Raw genomic sequence first — 21,227 nt, 5'->3', positions numbered from 1 at the left:
GTTCGTTCGTTGTTCATGTATAGTATTGGTTTGCATCGCTGGCCCTTTCGGCATGTATGCGAAGATTTGGGTTAATACTCCCAAATATCCTAGACTATGTATATTTGTATCGCTGGCCACCCTGGCATGTGTGCGAAGTTCTAATGTGTTTAGTTCGCAGCCTTCCCGAGGCATGTGTGCGAAGATCAGTCATAATTATCGCAGCCAACCCTTGGCGTGTGTGCGAAGATCTGTTCAAGTAGGTATACTAGTCTAGCCGTATCTTATCATTCACCATCCTCACCCTGAGGACTCGTATCATTAAATTCCGTTAACTAAGTATGTACGTATAATTCATTCCATCCCATTCCCACCCTGGGAACCCCATGCCTTGGCTGTGTGAACTCACCTTGGGTTTGCTCGGTATGCTAAGTATGTGCTCAAATAAATCAGTCACGTCCTAGAGTTCGCACGTATACACAATCAGTTTGAATTCATACAGTTCACGTATAAACATAATCAATGATCATCAAGTAGTACACATCACCAGTCAACATCACATAAGTCATGCATAATGTTTAACATCAGTTAATTAACTCAGTTACACTTAACAGAATTCAACTAGTTTACTGTGCAGGTTATCCAAGTTGGCGAAACACATCATTTGGCGAAACACAGGTTTGGCGAAACATATTCTGTTTCGTCAAACCTCCTTTGGCGAAACACAATCCCTATTTCGTCAATTTCCCTTTGGCGAAACATACTCTCTGTTTCGCCGAGTTCCTATTTCGTTAAAAGCTCAGATTCGTCAAACATTCACATTCGTCAAGCATTCACATTCGTCAAGCATTCACATTCGTCAAGCATTCACATTCGTCAACATACAGATTCGTTAAGCAGTAGATACGTCAACATGTCAGTTACGAAAATTATGCAGTTAGATACAGAACTTATCACAGAAAACCCTAATCAATAGAATAGCCGTCAGGCCATCATCAGACCAACTAACCACAGATTGCTATGCACGAATCTTAGAGGATTCATTCAACGATTATTACCAAGTCAATCACGTACTCATCACGGTTTTAATGTCTAGCATGAACCCTAACTTACGTGTCACAAACCGATTATCATAACACAAACAACATTTAGATATTGCTCCTGAACATCATGTAATCTAATTCATCATTAACAATATACATATGTATAGATTGTAACCGATAAATCATGCGTTGCGAGTACGGGGTTACCATAAGCATATATTCACATATGATCCAGGAAGTCAAGCATAGATATAACATGAATCAAGAAAATCATGAACACGTAAACAACTAACCGAAAGAATCAAGGAAGCAACTAAGTCGATTCTAGGCTTCGGATATGCGAGATCGCCGACACAAAGCAAGGGAGCTCCTAGGGTTTCAGTCTTGCTAAAAGTGACGAATGAATGGAGGGTTCGGTACATATATGATTACGTAACGTGTTGGGCCCTTACTGGGCTTCGGCGAGACTGGGCCGGCGAATCAGATTGTTTCGTCGAGCTGAAGTTGACGAGACAGGCCTCCTGTTTCGTCGAGATGATGTTGGCGAATTTAGTTCTGATTCGTCGGGCACTATGTGGTTTAATCAGTAGTCTATGTCTAATTGTTTCATAATACTCACATTACAATGGTAATCACATATATGCATAACACAGTACGTTTCATTAACACATAACACGTACAGTTACTAGTCAAACAAGTCAAACAGTCAAAGTCAATGGTCAAAGTCAATGTGCATTTAAAGTCGAAAGGTCGAGTTGTCACATTATCCCCAACTTGAAAGAAATTTCGTCCCGAAATTTGGTACGTACCTACTGAGGAAGCTAGATGGGTTGCATCGTTCCCTGATTTTCCTGGGGTGTCACATCCTCCCCCCGTTGATCTGGAATTTCGCCCCGAAATTCCATGGTAGTAGCTTCAGCCTCAGCAGTGGTTGTATTGGTTTCGAATAACTGGGGATACTTTTCTTTCATTTGGTCTTCGCGTTCCCAGGTGTACTCTGGGCCACGTCGGGAGTTCCAACGAACTCGAACAAGAGGGATTCTCTTGTTTTTGAAGACCTTCACATCCCGGTCCGTGATTTCTACTGGTTCCTCGACGAACTGCAACCGCTCGTCGATAGTGAGTTCTTTAGGTTCGACACATGAAAGACATTGTGAACTGCCCCGAGTTCAGCTGGTAGGTTCAATCTATAGGCTACCCTGCCTATTCGTTCTATGATCTCGAATGGTCCGACATACCGTGGATTTAGTTTGCCCCGTTTGCCAAAACGTACCACACCCTTCCAGGGTGAGACTTTTAGTAAAACCCGGTCCCCGACCTGAAATTCCAAAGGCTTTCTACGCTTATCCGCGTGGGATTTCTGACGGTCGCGTGCTGCCGCCATGCGCTGTCGTATCTGTGCAATCCTTTCCGTGGCGTCCATTTCAATCTCTGGACCCGTAATCTGACTATCCCCCACCTCTGCCCAACAGAGAGGTGCCCGGCATTTACATACGTACAATGCCTCGAATGGAGCGGCTTGAATGCTGGTGTGATAACTGTCATTGTACGAAAACTCCACCAAAGGGAGGTACTTTTCCCAGCCGTTGCCGAAATCGATAACGCATGCCCTAAGCATGTCTTCAAGTGCTTAAATCGTACGCTCAGACTGCCCATCCGTCTGGGGATGATATGCTGTGCTCATGTCTATCCATGAGCCGAAAGATTTGTGCATCGCTTGCCATAGCTCTGACGTGAATCGTGCATCGCGATCCAAAATGACGGATGTGGGCACCCCGTGCCTCGAAACAACTCCCTTAGGATAGACGTCTGCGGAAGTGAAGAACTTATCCGTTTCCTTTATAGGTAGGAAGTGTGCAGACTTGGTGAGTCGATTCACGATCACCCATATGGTATCATTCCCCCGCTGGGATCTAGGTAGGCCTGTGACAAAATCCATGGAAATTTCTTCCCATTTCCATTGAGGTATCTTAGGCTGCTGAAGTAGGCCAGCTGGTTTCTGATATTCGACCTTGACTCTCGCACAGGTCAAGCACTTTCCAACGTACGTAGCGATGTGGGCCTTCATACTAGGCCACCAATATGTAGTACTGATGTCGTGGTACATTTTATCCGACCCTGAATGTACCGAGTAGCGAGACTTGTGAGCTTCGTCCATTACAAGTTCGCGTAGACCGCCATAAAGTGGGACCCAAATACGCCCCGATACATAGTAGGCGCCGTCTGCCTTTTGTTCCATTTGCTGTCGTGAGCCGCGTAAGGCTTCAGCCTTGACGTTTTCTGGTTTCAATGCCTCTACCTGAGCGTTTCGTATCTGTGCAGGAAGGCTAGACTGAATCGTAAGCTGTAGCGCTCGTACACGTCGAGGTAAGGTGTCTTTCCGACTGAGGGCATCAGCCACAACATTGGTTTTACCTGGATGGTACTTGATAGCGCATTCGTAGTCGTTCAGTAATTCAACCCATCTTCGTTGGCGCATGTTCAAATCCTTCTGCTTAAGAATATGCTCGAGACTCCTGTGATCGGCGTAAATCGTGCACCTGGTACCGTACAGGTAGTGTCGCCATATCTTAAGCGCGAACACAACAGCTCCCAGCTCTAAATCGTGCGTCGTGTAGTTGCGTTCATGAACCTTGAGTTGACGAGAGGCGTAAGCAATAACCTTGTCGCGCTGCATTAACACACATCCAAGTCCCCGAATGGATGCATCCCAATAAACCACGAAGTCATCTGTGCCCTCTGGCATAGAGAGGATAGGTGCACTGCGAAGTCTATCCTTTAGGTGCTGAAAAGCAGTCTCCTGGGGATCTCCCCAACGGTAGGTGACACCCTTCTGTGTCAGTAGCGTAAGTGGCTGAGCAATCTTCGAGAAATCCTTGGTAAACCGTCTGTAGTACGTGGTGCAGGCCAGTTTCTGGTCGAGTCTACCTTGGATGGATCGACATGGATCCCTTCCTTGATCACTACGTGGCCTAAGAAGTGGACTTCACGAATACTATGACGAACTTGTCTAGGTAGGGTTTGCACACCCTGTTCATAAGGTCCTTAAATACGGCAGGTGCGTTCAATAATATCAAACCATCCATCATATCAAACATAAAGTATAGTAGTTAAAATAATTCATAAAACCCAATACGATTGATGTTCAAACCAAACTTTGTTTGAGTAACAGAGACATAATAATGAAAACCCAAAATAAGTTATAAGTTCAAATATCGTCCATGGCGTCTCCTCGTCCTAACACGAAAGCTCGACCTCTTGCCTCGTTGCCATTGTTGTTGTTGTTATTCCCGTTGCCCTGGTTATTGTTGTGGTTCTGATTCTGGTTCAACTGAGGGCAATCGCGCTTGTAATGACCTTCTGCCCCACACTGGAAACATCCCCGATTTCCACACTGTGGCTGCTGCTGCTGTGGGTTCTGAGGAGCTGGTGGTGGAAGTTGCTGATTCTGGTTTGCAGGCCGTGAGCTCCTGCAATCTTTGGCTTCGTGCCCTATCTTGAGACATCTCTGACAACGTTCCTTGCGACACCTTCCACTGTGGTGCCGGTTACACTTGTTACATAATGGGTGAACTCCCCGGTATCCACCCTGCTCCTGACTGCCAGATGATTGCTGACTCGGATTCTGGTAGTCATTCGTCCTGCGCTGCTGTGCTTGAGACTGAACGGAAACTGATCCCCTGCTGGAATCCCCATCCCATTTCCGTTTGTTGTCGTTGGGTGTAGCAGAAGTAGCAGCTGGAGTGACTGTAGCAGTAGCGTTGACACGCTTAGGCAGTTTATTCTGATCCACTGCCTGGTCGGTGATGCGATGAGCGAGACGCTGTATATCCTGGATGTTGTCGAGATTAGCTGAGGTAACATGGCTCTGGATCTCTGGCGCCAATCCCTTGAGATACATCTCGATGCGCTTGTATGGAGGGTCTACCATAGTTGGACACAGCACGGCCAGCTCGTTTGACCGTTTAGTATACGCTTCGATCTCTGATCCAACCATTTTCAAATTATACAGCTCGTCTTCCAACTTGTGAATATCTTCACGTGTACAATACTCCCTCTTAATGAGTTCCTTGAAGTCGTTCCAGGGCGTGGCGTTAGCAGCTGCCAACCCTAAGATTTGAACTTGGGCATTCCACCAAGTCAGTGCTATTCCTTCCAAAGTGCCGGTGGCAAACTTGACCTTGCGAGCCTCAGGGCACTCGCACATTTCGAATACTGATTCTAACTTTTCAAACCAATGGAGGAGTCCCACTGCCCCCACTGTGCCGCTGAAGGTACTTGGACGACAGTCCATGAAGTTCTTAAAGGTGCAAACTTGCTGCACTGGTTGACCTATTGTGTACGAATAGGGCAAAGTTTAAATACAAGGGCTAGTTCAGGAATGTAGGATCTAAGGATCCTAGCGTAAGTTATAACTACAGGATATACTACCTGCTTGAGCAGCTGCAAGTGCCGCAGCAACTTGAGCTTGAACGAGAGCCTCTAGCTGGGCTTGTGTCATGTTAATTCTTCCAGACATGATCTTCATAGTAAAAAGTAACATGAATGAGAGTGGTTCGCGAGTAGGGCGATGACAGAAAAGTGTAAGCATGTAGGGATTCTCATGCTATAGTATCATGTGTATCTAAGCGTAATGCGAGCAAAGTTCTAAACAGTTCTAGCAAACAGGCAATAAACATAAACCTTATTACCTAGGATGTCGAGTCTTGCACGTGGAGCGAAGCGTCGTTGTGGATCGTTGAGAGCACTGTTCTGGTTATAGTCTGGTTTTAATAAAAACGTTTTCCCATATTAAAACCTAGTTCTCTATAACCAATGGCTCTGATACCAATCTATCACACCCCCAAAATCCACACGCGGAGTACCACCGCTTGGGAGCGTGACTGACCAGGATCTTAACCACCAATCATATTGAACGTGTAATATAGTTAAGTATAGCGGAAGCATTTAAGTAAACCCAAACATAAATATTAATGTATAATACATCATAAGTATTCAAATAGCATTCACGATCCTTTGCCCACAACGACCTGCTCCTCCCTGTGCAAGCTTCAATATGTATCTAAGGTCCTGCAAGGCATGCAGCAGAGAGTCAACAACTAGTTGAGCGAGTTCACAGAAAGTAAGTTCAGTAATAGAAATAGTATAGCAATCATTGCGTTCGTTCATCTACTCATGTATCGTATTAGTTCGTTCGTTGTTCATGTATAGTATTGGTTTGCATCGCTGGCCCTTTCGGCATGTATGCGAAGATTTGGGTTAATACTCCCAAATATCCTAGACTATGTATATTTGTATCGCTGGCCACCCTGGCATGTGTGCGAAGTTCTAATGTGTTTAGTTCGCAGCCTTCCCGAGGCATGTGTGCGAAGATCAGTCATAATTATCGCAGCCAACCCTTGGCGTGTGTGCGAAGATCTGTTCAAGTAGGTATACTAGTCTAGCCGTATCTTATCATTCACCATCCTCACCCTGAGGACTCGTATCATTAAATTCCGTTAACTAAGTATGTACGTATAATTCATTCCATCCCATTCCCACCCTGGGAACCCCATGCCTTGGCTGTGTGAACTCACCTTGGGTTTGCTCGGTATGCTAAGTATGTGCTCAAATAAATCAGTCTCGTCCTAGAGTTCGCACGTATACACAATCAGTTTGAATTCATACAGTTCACGTATAAACATAATCAATGATCATCAAGTAGTACACATCACCAGTCAACATCACATAAGTCATGCATAATGTTTAACATCAGTTAATTAACTCAGTTACACTTAACAGAATTCAACTAGTTTACTGTGCAGGTTATCCAAGTTGGCGAAACACATCATTTGGCGAAACACAGGTTTGGCGAAACATATTCTGTTTCGTCAAACCTCCTTTGGCGAAACACAATCCCTATTTCGTCAATTTCCCTTTGGCGAAACATACTCTCTGTTTCGCCGAGTTCCTATTTCGTTAAAAGCTCAGATTCGTCAAACATTCACATTCGTCAAGCATTCACATTCGTCAAGCATTCACATTCGTCAAGCATTCACATTCGTCAACATACAGATTCGTTAAGCAGTAGATACGTCAACATGTCAGTTACGAAAATTATGCAGTTAGATACAGAACTTATCACAGAAAACCCTAATCAATAGAATAGCCGTCAGGCCATCATCAGACCAACTAACCACAGATTGCTATGCACGAATCTTAGAGGATTCATTCAACGATTATTACCAAGTCAATCACGTACTCATCACGGTTTTAATGTCTAGCATGAACCCTAACTTACGTGTCACAAACCGATTATCATAACACAAACAACATTTAGATATTGCTCCTGAACATCATGTAATCTAATTCATCATTAACAATATACATATGCATAGATTGTAACCGATAAATCATGCGTTGCGAGTACGGGGTTACCATAAGCATATATTCACATATGATCCAGGAAGTCAAGCATAGATATAACATGAATCAAGAAAATCATGAACACGTAAACAACTAACCGAAAGAATCAAGGAAGCAACTAAGTCGATTCTAGGCTTCGGATATGCGGGATCGCCGACACAAAGCAAGGGAGCTCCTAGGGTTTCAGTCTTGCTAAAAGTGACGAATGAATGGAGGGTTCGGTACATATATGATTACGTAACGTGTTGGGCCCTTACTGGGCTTCGGCGAGACTGGGCCGGCGAATCAGATTGTTTCGTCGACCTGAAGTTGACGAGACAGGCCTCCTGTTTCGTCGAGATGATGTTGGCGAATTTAGTTCTGATTCGTCGGGCACTATGTGGTTTAATCAGTAGTCTATGTCTAATTGTTTCATAATACTCACATTACAATGGTAATCACATATATGCATAACACAGTACATTTCATTAACACATAACACGTACAGTTACTAGTCAAACAAGTCAAACAGTCAAAGTCAATGGTCAAAGTCAACGTGCATTTAAAGTCGAAAGGTCGAGTTGTCACATCTTTAACGTAAAAACAACTGCGCCTAGCTCGAGATCATGGGTTATATAGTTCTTCTCGGGGATTTTGAGCTGCCGAGAAGCGTAAGCTATAACCTTGTCCCGTTGCATGAGAACACAACCAAGACCGAGGTTGGAAGCATCACAATAGACAATGAGACCGTCGTTTCCATTGGGCAATCTGAGAACAGGAGCATTGCAAAGCATGTGCTTGAGGGTTTGGAAAGCAGACTCTTGTTCAGTTCCCTAAACAAAAGGCCTGTCTTTATGCGTGAGAGCGGTAAGCGGCACAGCGATCTTGGAGAATCCTTCGATAAATTGGCGATAATAACTCGCTAATCCGAGAAAAGAACGAACTTCGGACGGGTTCTTAGGTGTAATCCAGCTCTTAACTGCTTCAATCTTTGCAGGATCGACAAGAATACCTTGACTATTGACAATGTGTCCCAGAAACTGAACCTCCCCCAGCCAAAATTCACACTTGGAGAACTTAGCATAGAATTGATTCCCCTGGAGTAGTTCGAGAACCAAACGTAGAAGTTGCGCGTGTTCGGCTCTTGACTTGGAATAGATGAAGACATCGTTGATGAACACGATGATGAAACGGTCGAGATAAGGTTTACACACGCGATTCATCAGATCCATGAAAACCGCGGGTGCATTGGTTAAGCCAAAAGGAATAACAACGAACTCGTAGTGGCCGTAGCGAGTGCAAAAAGCGGTTTTGGGTATATCCTCCTCTTGAATACGTAGCTGGTGATAGCCTGAACGGAGATCGATCTTCGAGAATCACGTAGCACCTTGCAGCTGATCAAACAAATCGTCGATGTGAGGCAGGGGATAGCGGTTCTTGATGGTTAGCTGATTCAATTCCCGGTAGTCGATGCACATCCGGAACGACCCATCCTTCTTTTTGACGAAGAGGACCGGCGCGCCCCAAGGAGAGGTGCTCTGGCGAATGAAGCCTTTTTCAAGTAGTTCCTGGAGTTGGTTTGAGAGTTCACGCATTTCGGACGGTGCGAGTCGGTTAGGAGCTTTGGCAACAGGGTTGGCTCTAGGAATGAGGTCGATACGGAAGTCGATATCACGACTTGGCGGTAGTCCAGGAAGATCATGAGTGAACACCTGAGGAAATTCACGGACCACGGGGACGTCCTTGACTTCTGCCTCCCTTTTCTTTTCCTTCTCTGCTACTACAATGTTGGCCAAGAAAGCTCTGTTTTCCTTGCGGAGATACTTGCTAGCTTGGACGCAGGACATAAGTTTGAGACCTTTCAAAGCAGTTTCGCCAAAGACGCATAATAAGTCACCATTTGCGAGCGAGAATCGAATCATCTTGTCGAAGCATACAACTTCAGCATGGTTTTCGCGAAGAAAGTCCATGCCTACTATCACGTCGAAGCTTCCGAGTTGCATCGGAATGAGGTCGATTGGGAAGATGTGATTGTTGAGCTCAAGAGTACAATCACGGAGAACAGAATTGACGGCGACAGTTCTTCCGGTAGCGACTTCAACATCGAATGTCAAGGAGAATTAAGAGCGCTTACGACTAAGGAGCTTCTCAAATTCGAACGACACAAAGCAATTATCAGCTCCAGTATCAAACAAACATGATGCATAAATACCATTCACAAGGAACGTACCATTGACCACATTGTTGTCGGCCTGGGCTTAGCGGACGTTAATGTTGAAAGTTCTGGCGCGTGCGGCTTGTTGTTGCTGCTGGGGCTGCTGCTGCTGGGGCTCTTGCTTCACTACCCTGTTCGGGCACATGTTTGCAAAGTGGTTGGGATCACCACATGCGAAGCAGACTCTGGCGTTGATCGCGGGTGGCAGAGTCGTGTGTTGGCCTTGAGGGACAGGGAGCAGAGCTTGATGAGCAGTGGCAGGAGTTGCGGTGTTGCGAGGACCAGTACGGCAGTTGACGGTGAAGTGGTCGTACATGTTGTAGTGAGCGCAGAAACGACGGGCAATACCCACCGGATGATGAGAAGAGCATGTTGGGCAAACTGGGTGGGGGCCTGTGTATGCACGCTTTGCTGGTGGTGCATAGGTAGTTGGAGCTGGACGGTGATGGGACTACTGCTGGGCCGGTACGGCTTGCAGTGGAGCAGCAGTGGTAGTGGCAGCGAAGTTCTTGTTGCTGGAGCTGCTGTTGTTGTTCTTTTTCTTCCGGCGTGAGGACTTTGATGACTGAGGTGCGGTGGCGATGGAGTCAGCGGTTGGTGCGGTAGTAGCTTGATGCAGATGCTTTGGAGTTTTATCCCAGACACCAGCCTTGACCCGTTTGTCGTTGATTTCAGCGGCAAGTAGGTAAGTTTCCTCGATCGTCTTAGTCTTAGCCGCTTGCACGAAATCGGCAACACAGTCAGGCAGGGTTCGGATATACTTCTTGATTGCCATGTCAGAGGTCACCTGATCAGGGCAGATGATACTGAGCTGCTTGAATCGAGCAGTTAGAGCAGCGTTTTTACCAGCCTTCTACTTAATGTGCCAGAATTCATCTTCCAACTTTTGACGTTCATGAGGATGGCAGAATTCTTCCAGCATGACCTCCTTGAGTTCATCCCACGACAGACCGTAGGCTGCATCGTTCAACCAGTCTAGTGCGCGGGACTGGAAGACGCCAGTAGCGTTGAGAGTGCGAAGATCGTCGGGGTAACCACTTTGTCGTAGAGTAACCTTAATGGAATCAAACCATTGGAACAACGCTGTAGGGCCTTCCTCGCCAGTGAATTCTTTTGGCCCACAAGCTTTAAACTGCTTGAAACTGAAGGCAGCTTTGGGGGCAGCTTTAGGAGCTTCGATTCTCGACTCCTCAGACGATTTGTTGCGTTCTCGTAGACATTACTGACAGCTTTTGCTACTTGTTTGGCGATGAGTAGCAAGACGTTTGTCTCTCTTTTCTTGGCGAGAAAGTGATGGGCGATGGTGTCCAGATGACGACATTGTCTGCAATAGACATTGTCATAGGTCTCAGACACGTCATAGTCGAATCTCACCTCACACGTCTAGTACTTACTAAAGCTTAAGAACACAGTCGCATAATTGCATAAATACGTAGGCACGAAATCACAGATTCACAGAGGAACACATAAGCACATAAGCACATAAGCATGTAAGCACGTAGGCACATATAAGCACAGAAACACAGAAGCACATTGTCACACCCCGAATTTCCACGTGTCACCGGTGGGCCCGGTGGGGAGTATCGTGACGTAATTGATGTCATCATAGTCAACAACACAATATATAAATGCACAGTGGAAGCAAAAGATAAATATATTACAATCCGAATAAAAAGTAATATCTAAGTATTACAACGGAAAGTAAGGGATCCACAGGCGGATCTCAAACATAAATATTGTTCAACAGACTTTAGACGCCTAGAATTTGCAAGATTCCTTATTAACATCCTGTGCAGCTCCCAGCCTATAACGTACTTATACCTGTCACTTAGACTTTTGGAAAATACGTCAGTTTTCACTGGTAAATACACTCAACCAACTCATTTGAGAATGTCTGTGAAAATTTGTTTAGGTGCTCAAGGCACGAAGATGTTTTGACACTTTGATTAAAATGCACAAGGCAAAATTTAATCTTTTATACTTGGGACAAACTATATCTCATATTCTCATGTTATCAGTTTTACATATCTTGCTCTACATACGGGGCCCGGTTCCATGCTGGTTCATGATTAACCGACACACCACTATTCCCTTATTGGGTATAATTAATTAATAAACAAATGGCATTTGTCAGGTGTATGCCTACACCCCGTGCTTAGGTCGTGGCCATTGCATTTAATGAGTCAAGGATATCCAGGACACGGTCGCAGTAATCCCCAATGTTTTAGTCAAGCAATACGAATTAAAACAGGTTATTTGGATTTCCCGACTTATTGGTCTTTGAATCCCATACCTGACCATGCGGTATTTATATTACCGTATCCCAAGCCCGTAATAGGGAAAATAAGTTAAGAGTATTTACCTGAGCTAGCTCCTGTCTTAAATAGCAAGAATTATAATAACTCAGCCGTATTCACTTAAGTAAGCGTAGGTACAATTGACCGGAAGGCTCTAGTCTGGAATGATGGTATAAATAACCAATTAGAATGCTAACGGGTCTTTAATTAAGCCTAAGCTTAGACCGGTTAATTATACGATTCAAACGCATGATTAGGCGAAGACCGGAATAGAATGTGATTTAGACCCAACAAGTTCAGAGACTTGCTTAATATGGGTATTTCATGCACATTCTGGATTTTGAGATAAAACCGATAACGTTTGACCCGTTTCGGCTAATTTATGCGAACTAGTTACATAAACCAAACCGAACGCGTAATAAGCGTAACGGGTATTCATAAGAGCCATATACAGGTTTCCTAAGTTAATATGCTTCAAATATGTTGTGACATTAGTAAGATGTCTTTTATTATGCCCGAAACGAATTTAAACACAAACTATGCCTCGAAGGGGTAGTTTGATCATTTTCAAGGTTATAAAAGAGTCTAAGTATTAACCTGAGTTACAGGTCTGATATAATCAGCAAAAATACTTAGTTTACTAAGTTATAACAGTAGGGTAAAGTATATATGTGAAATTTATCAATTATAACCAAACTATGCACCGTAGGGGCATTTTGGTAATTTCACATAAGCCGTAAAGCTCAAAACTGAAGTCTGAGTCAAACAACTTTTGCTTACTATTAAAATATTATAATTTGCCCAAAATATCAGTAGGTAACAACCCTTGTATGTTTAAAATAGTTCTAGTACATACTATGCGTTAAAAACGCTTAAAAAGGCGATTAGAAGCCATTTCCGGGTTCTATACATAAAGCTGATATTTTTATTATTCCAGAAGGCCTAAAATAATTTATTTATCTTATGTAATCAGTAGCAAGAGATTTGGAGTCAATTAGGTATGAAAAACTCATTTTATAGCCCGTAAGGGCAAAACCGACAATTACCGGATTAAGCCTACGACTATAAGTTATGCTCAGCCTAAAATTAATTAAAAATCTTCAATAATCCAAAAATAATATATTACATCAGTGGGTAATAAGTTTGATATCAAAAAGTAGGCTTAGATAGGCCATACGCTAATTATGTCTTTTAATTAACATAAAGCTTTCAATTTACGCTAATGAGCATAACTCTCAAACTACACCTCAAACTGATGTCAAACTTTGGGTAAAAGTTTATATATATCAGTGACTAAGGTTTTTACTATTTTACAATTTCAAAAATCATGTTTTAAGGTGTAAAGGGCATAATGGTCAACATATGGGCAATTAACGGAATCATGCGTATTAATTGGTTAACTAATGAACCATGTTGCATAATCACAGAGGGTTATACTAGCATGTAACCTGGTCCAAATAGAGCTCTAAGGTATTTCTAATTCATACCAAAACGGGTCAGAACTGAAGTCAAGGCAAAATTCAAAGCTTTGCGACTTTTGGTTCCGAACCGGGTCTAAACAGTAAATTGTCGGGTTGAACATGTTTAGACATGTTCTTACTCTAATTACCAAGTTATATTAATGATCAAATAGGTTGTATGTGTTCTATATTGCTAATTATGCATAAATTGTAAATTAAGCATTCTGTTGACTTTTTATAAACAACTTTGACCCGATATTTGATCTAGTTAGAATGGGAATCAGAGGGTGCCCTTTTAAGGGTTTAAAGCCCACATGATTACCAACTTATAACCACCTTTGATCCGGCTAATCACTGGACCAATAGTGATTTATCGTTAAGTCAACTGTTAATTACAACGGTTTGACTTCTAAGCTAAAACTAAGCGAAAACTCAATAAGGAAAGGTCAAGCATACTTACTAAGGTCTAATGCACGACCAGAGAGGCTTGGAGAAGGCTCTTGAGCTCCAGAGATGATCAGAAGAGAAGTTGTGAATGAATGATCAAGTCTTGCAACAATGGGGCTATTTATAGTGTTCTTGATCCATTATGATCATGACAACTAAGGCTATACATGATCCCTGATGATTAACAAGTGTCCCTAAGGCCTTAGGATTAGTTTAGGCAGCTCTTGGAAGTGTTTAAGGGCAATATAAGTCGGTTAAGAGCTCAAACAGGCTGTTGTCACAAGTTTCTGTATCTGGGCAAGCCAGGCGGCCCGCGTAAGACTTTTACCAGGCTTACGCGCCCCGCGTGGGCCTTCTGATCTGATTTCCAAAATTTTCACTATTTGAAGGTTGGCTCTTGGCTTTTCGAAAGGGCATTCTTTGCATTATGAGCCCTTCTTATTTACATATAAGGGCCTCGAGACTTATACCCCTTTTGTTAGGTCCTTGGTTACATTGTTACTACCCGAAAAGTCATAACTTTCAACGTTTACGTTTTTAACCCCTAGTATACGAATATTGTCATAACTTCCTCATTCTTTATCGAAACTTTGTGAAATTTTAATCACTTATTCTAGTGAGCATAATTTACCGTTACAAAGCTTCGGGTTTGCTAAAAGGTCAACCAGAGGTATAACTTAAACATGTTGACACATTTAACCCCTGTAGTTTGTAATCTCTCACTTTCTTCCACATTTAGTTCCGTATGGTCCATGACTTATTCGTTTGAAGGTATGAGCATCATGTAGGGTTACTGTAAAGTATATTTATCCCTTGTTGTCATTTTGAACCCTTGAATTCACATACTTTCTATGTTTGTCAACTTTAGTCCCTCTATAGTATTCATTAACACGTTCAAGCTTATGACACGTGTCAATACATTAAAGGACGCAAATTTTCGAGGTGTTACATCCTCACCCCCTTAAAAGAAATCTAGACCTCGAGATTTGTTAAAGTAAAGGAAGTATTTTCTGTCTTATATTGGGCTTAATCTTCCCTAGTACCTTTGAGCCTCTAAGGTACTCCAATTGACATTTATAATAGGTACATGTATCTTTTTGGGGCTTCTAATCCTGTCGATCCTTAATCGACACAGGATGCTTATCACATCATAATCTGCATATCATTGTGTGATAGTGTTTCCTGACTTATTGGTGAAATACATCCTTCAGTCACTAGTGTGCAATGCATTGCGAGCTCCGTCAAGCTTCTTAAATAGGTTTTAGCTTATAAGCTACTTGATCTTGATACATTCGATTTCCTTCGAATGATTCTATATATATTCAGAGCTTAACTATCCTGAAAATTTAACAATTTGGCACACCCTTCCTGGGTGATATCGCTTGTTGAACCTTATTCCTTATCAAGAATTTAGGAGGTTCGCTATTTTCATAAATCCTTGATTTTCTGCCAAATACTGGCATCCTACAGATGATTAAGGATTTCTATGATCTTATTTTCTTGTTTCCAATGCAACTTTCAGATCCTGAATATTGGGCTTACACTACGTCAAAAATGGGCTTTAGCCACATTTTTTTCAAAACCGGCCAGTCACACATTTGAATAAATGTGTGGCTAATGGTCACTGGAAACACTTTTTGTCACGTATTTTATTTTTCATGTGACCATTGTATAACAACTTAAAACCTTTAGCTACACTTAAACAAAAAAATGTGACATTACTAGCCACACTCGAAAAAATGTGGCCAAATGTGACCAACGGTTATAGTATTTGTTAGATTTTTTATTCATGTGACAAAAAAACACATCAATTTGAAATCTTTAGCCACACTTTAAATAAAAACTGTGACATATATTAGCTACATTAGAAAAAGTGTGACCAATTATGATCTACTACCATAATACTTCTTAATAATGTGGCTGTTGGCTAATTTATATAGCCACTTATATTAAGTTTGTGTGACCTAAGCATATTGTTTATTAGTCTCTTATTTTTTTTATACGTGTGGCTAAAATTTATGAACGATGACGACAAAACAAAACATATGACTATTACCCGTATATGGTCACACATTAATTCTTCCTTCATGTGACCAACCATCCTCCACCTCCCAATTGAAACCCTGATCTATCACCTGCTTCCATAAATTCACCTTCACTAATTAGGGTTTCACGTTAAGTTCTCCAGTCCACTGCAGCAAATCGTTGATCTCGCACTTCATCTCCGTCCCACCTCCGTCGACCTCCAGTCCACCGCAATTGTCGTTTCACCGGAGAGTCAGAGACCCCAATTGCAGCCACCACCGCCGTTCGCAATCACCACGACCGCCCGCAACAACCACCACGGTAAGTCCTCCCAATTTCTCACACTGATCCAAAAATTTCTTACTTATGTGTCGTATCCTGCTACGTGACATTTGCAGAAGAGCCGGTGCTCTGCGTGTGGGTATCCTGCTGCTTGTATTAGAAAGTGTAAGTCTTTTTGTATATATTTGTTTGTAATTGTGTGTGATTTTGTTTGTGATTTGATTAAATTGGCTATAGATGTTGATGTAATTTGATAGAGAGGGAACTTAGATTTGTATTTGATGATGATTGTGGTGATCTGTATGTTTGGATCAATCATATACTTCACATTTGTTGAATGCAAGTTTGTAATGTATGTTGTTAGCAAAACTAGGTTTGAGTTATGCTTTATATTTGAAGATTGGAGATATAATCTAAATCTAAAATATCTAAATAAGTACTACAATTTCATTTTAGAATATTTTGTTTTTAGTTAGATCAATTTTTCTCAAGTAAACAAGCTAATTTACTTATTAGTTGATGTTTATGGATTCTTGTTTGGTCACATGTTTGAAGTGTGATTACTAGTCATTATTATTAAGGGCTGCATTTTGAAAGAACCCTATTTTCTTCGTATTTATTCAAAAAGCGTTTTCTTCGTATTTATTATTAAGGGCTACATTTTGAAAACCAATTAAGGACTGACGTGATTAAGGTAAGTGCAAGAACCCTATTTTCTTCGTATTTATTCAAAAAGCGTTTTGTAGTTGTTAATTCAGACCCTAGTTAGCTAATTAGGTGAAAATTTGTAGTTAATTTGAGTTTTGCATTGATTTGTAACAATTACTAAAATGTCGGTTAATATTGCTACATTTTGTCGGTCATGTTTTAATTTTGTTGCCGTGATCTGAAATCTATTATTTACCCTGTATTTGTGTCATTATGTTTGATGATTTTGATTGATCCTTTATGTGAAAGATGCCTCATAATTATGCTTCATGTGATCATATCAGACATTTGTATTCGCTCATTTAGATTGGTTCGAACAGGAACTTTAGGTATATTTAGAGGGATTGGTTTGTGAACGGTTTCAAAAGATTGTGCATTAGTCAATTATGTATGAGGCTGGGGTGGCCTGTTGAATGCCCAGTTGTTGTGGTTGTGATTGGTAATCACACAATGCTATTTTAAACAAACGTAATGTTATAGACGGCGATTCGTTATGAATCCTACTCTATCATCGTGTCCGGCGATTCGTTATTGTTCTTCTATGAAAAATACTCTAGCTTTACGTTTTCTATATGATAAAAATTAAATTAAACTGATTAAAAGTCATAAATTAAATTAAACTGATTTAGTTCGTTTTTTTTTTCATTAGCTGACTACCTGTTTATATGCTATGAATAATGTTTACAATTTCTATGTGGACGACATGTTGGTTGTTTATAGAGTCTGAAGAATACAATTGCAAATTCATGTTAGTCTATAAGTGTTCTTGTTGGTACAGTATTAACAACACAGATTGGGGATTAATATTTTGGATGATGTAATATTATACCACATGTTTTAAGCTTATTGTTAGTCCCTAATATGATTTTTTTTTGTCATCAGGGGGAATTGTTTGAAAAGGCCGGCATACAGTTTCAGAGTTGTGGTTCTTGATCATTTGCTGCAGGAGACACTGATTTTACACTTTCACCTGAATTGCAATATCTCCTAGATTATGTAAGTCATTCGCAATCTTCTAAGTTGATTTATTGAATCAAACTAGATCTTATTTTAGTTTATGTAATCAAGTATATTGCACTAGTTATGAATGAAATCTATAGAAAATGGATAAACAAATGTTGCCAAGTCAACCATATGTTACTCATTTTGACCCGTTTACCAACCGCCTATTTTGTTACCTATGTTTATTCTGAAACTGATGTTGTATGTGATGAATTTGATACAGGTCAGTCCAACGTCATTTTACTTGGCAAGGACCTAATCGACCCGCATGCAGATAAAACATGTATGGATGCTTTTCTTGTTACTATTGTATATATTAATATTGTCTTTTTGGAATAACTTATGTCTTATGATGAAATGCACGACTTTGTTTTGTGAAGGAGTTTTGATTGGCTAAGACAAAAGGGCAAGCTACTGGCCAAAATGAAAGCATGAAGAGTTTTTCAAGGAATGAGAGAAGGTTACTTTGTAAGTGCTTCGAGGAGTGATGTATGTTTAGTCAAAAAGTGTTGTTGCAAGGGTTGCTAGGATTGATGCAAGTTTATGTATTTAGTATTCAAATTGACAACTTATGTATGAATTTTGGTTTACTATTGTTAATATTATTAATTTTGTTTTTTAGGTTTGTTCATTTTTGCTATTGTTTTAATTCTACGAAAAATTGAAAATAAAATTGCTAATTACATGAAAATGGCCACATAGCCACAACGATATATGTGACTATAAAATAGAAAAGACCACACTTACGGTAAATTCGTGTGACTGTTAATACCATTTAGTCACATTTTTTTTAAATTCATGTGGCTAAAACAAACTTTTTAGTGACTATATAATAGAAACAGACACACTTATGGTAAACTCATGTGACTATACAATAGAAATGGCCACACTTAAAATAAATTCATGTGGCCATCGATACCATTTAGTCACACTTATGGACCATTTTGTTAATTACAACAACCTTTTTGCCACAGTTTTTTTAAATTTATGTGGCTAAAACAAACTTTTTAGTGACTATATAATAGAAACAACCACATTTATAGTGAATTCATGTGGCTATATAATACAGACGGCCACACTTACAATAAATTAATGTGACCATTGATACCATTTAGTCACACTTAATGGACCATTTGCTTGATTACAACAACCTTTTTGTCACAGTTTTTTAAAATTCATGTGGCTAAAACAAACTTATTGGTGACTGTATAATAGAAATGGCCACACTTGTAATAAATTCATGTGGTTGTTGCTACCCGTTTAGCCACACTTATTTGACAATATGATTGATTTCAACAAGACCTTTTAGCCACAGTTTAAGTTGCTATGGCCACACATAAGTGAATGTGGCCGTATGATGCCTACGATGACTCGACCTTTGGTCACACTTGAGCTGGAAAAAAAAGTGTGGCGAAAGGCGTATGGTCACAATTTTTTTATGTGGCCGTAAGCCATTTTTGACGTAGTGTTACCAATCTATTGTCCCAACAATAGATGTTTAACATTCTATCTATACAAGGTCTCCAAAAGAGCAGCCTTGATGCTTATATATCAATCATTATAGAAAGCTTATCTTAAGGTAAGATGGTTATTCCAACCACTGCTTAATAAATTTTAAGGAATAGCTAATCCTTGTCGTTAGTCGAACAAATCGACGATCCTGGGCAGTTGATGGAATTTCTTGATCGATGCCTAATTAGGGTTGCAGTAATAACGCATAAGCAGAATGAACCGTCTTACTTAATTAATTATACCGAACTCTCGGAATATTGAGTTAGGCTATATGAATCCTCTATTTCAAAACTTGCTTAATCAGGGTTTTCGACCCTTCCAATAATGGTACTAGCTGTCTTAGAGATTTCATAATAATAATGCAGCCCTAAATGGGATATAAATCTTAACTCTACTCGCCTCTCGGGAGGTAAACAGGGTAGTCTTAGGAGAAGATAATCAAGATACAAGGAGATTACAGAGATTTTCCGAATCTCAGGCTCCAGTTCATCCATCCTTGCTTGTGTCAAATGAGTGACTCATGTACGAGTCCACAGATTAAATCAAAGACACTTATTTGAAAAAAAAAATTTCCATTTTCTAGATATCCTCTTTGAATACTACTGGTTGACTTTGGTACCAGATGATTATTTGAATATCCTTGCGGTTCCATGCATTAAACCTCCATACTGATCAGGCATGGAAGCAATCTATGGAACCTATTAGGATACGCCAATCCTCATATGGAACTCTTATCAAACATAGTTTGGCATTCGTAGGCGATATAAAATAATGAGAAAATAATAAAATAAGGTAATATATATTGTCGTACTCTTTTTGGGGAAGAGTACACCAGATTCTTATGAAAGGATTATCTCCGAGGATGGGAGAGAGGGTCATTAAAGATTCCATTGGTAAATTATACCTTATTTTTAAGATCTGAAGTTCTTATGAATGTAATCAAAAGCTTGCTAAGCTTATGGTTTACTAAAGGTTTATTATCCCTTGCATTAATGTAAAATACTGAGCAGATACAATCGATGCTAAAAGGTAAAGACGTACCTAATGCCATTATTGATATGCACTGTCTCTGGCATTCAACCGTTAGTTTAGGCGTTTCCTTTCTTATCCATCCCAGACTTAGCTGCTCCTTCTTTGGCAGCCTCAGGGCAATTAGTACTGATGTGGCCCTTTTCGCCACAGCTGAAACAGTTTGCATTCTTTATGTCCCTACATTCGTGAGACTGGTGGCCAGTTCTTTTGCAGATGCCACATTGCTTTATCTTTTGGTCTGATCGACACTGTCCCCAGTGTCTTCTTTTGCAGGTTTTGCAAGTAGGTTTCTTGTTGGAATCCTGTTGGTTATTGTTGAACTCGGATTTTCTCTTCTTAGGATTCTGGGAGTTATCCTCCTCCCTTTTACGCTTCCCATCTTCAGAGGCCTTGGCAGCCTTGTTTCTAACCACATTAAGTGTGAGAGATAGCGACAGATCTGCCGCTGACCTGAATGTAATAGGTCTCGATGCTTTCACACTTGCCTTTATTTCTGGGGCTAGACCCCCAATAAAGCGAGCTATTCGCTTTGGTTCCAGTGTGATCAAATAAGGAACCAATCGAGACTTGGTATTGAAACCTGTAAGGTATGCTTGACAATCTAAGTTCTCCATGACCAATGTCAAGAATTCAGTCTCAATTTTCTCAACTTCAGGTTGAGGACAGTAATTTTCTTTGATAAGAGCAACGAACTAATCCCAAGTCATGTTGTACAAATGGATCTTCCCGGTGGCTTGAATCAACGATCTCCACCAGGCTAAGGCCTCACCCTTAAATGATTGCGACACAAACTTGACCATATCTCTCTCAGCGCATCCGCTGATATCCACAACTGTATCAA

The sequence above is a fragment of the Helianthus annuus genome, chromosome 3, assembly GCF_002127325.2.
Source record: "Helianthus annuus cultivar XRQ/B chromosome 3, HanXRQr2.0-SUNRISE, whole genome shotgun sequence".
Lineage (NCBI taxonomy): Eukaryota > Viridiplantae > Streptophyta > Magnoliopsida > Asterales > Asteraceae > Helianthus > Helianthus annuus.
This window is presented reverse-complemented; position numbering follows the sequence as displayed.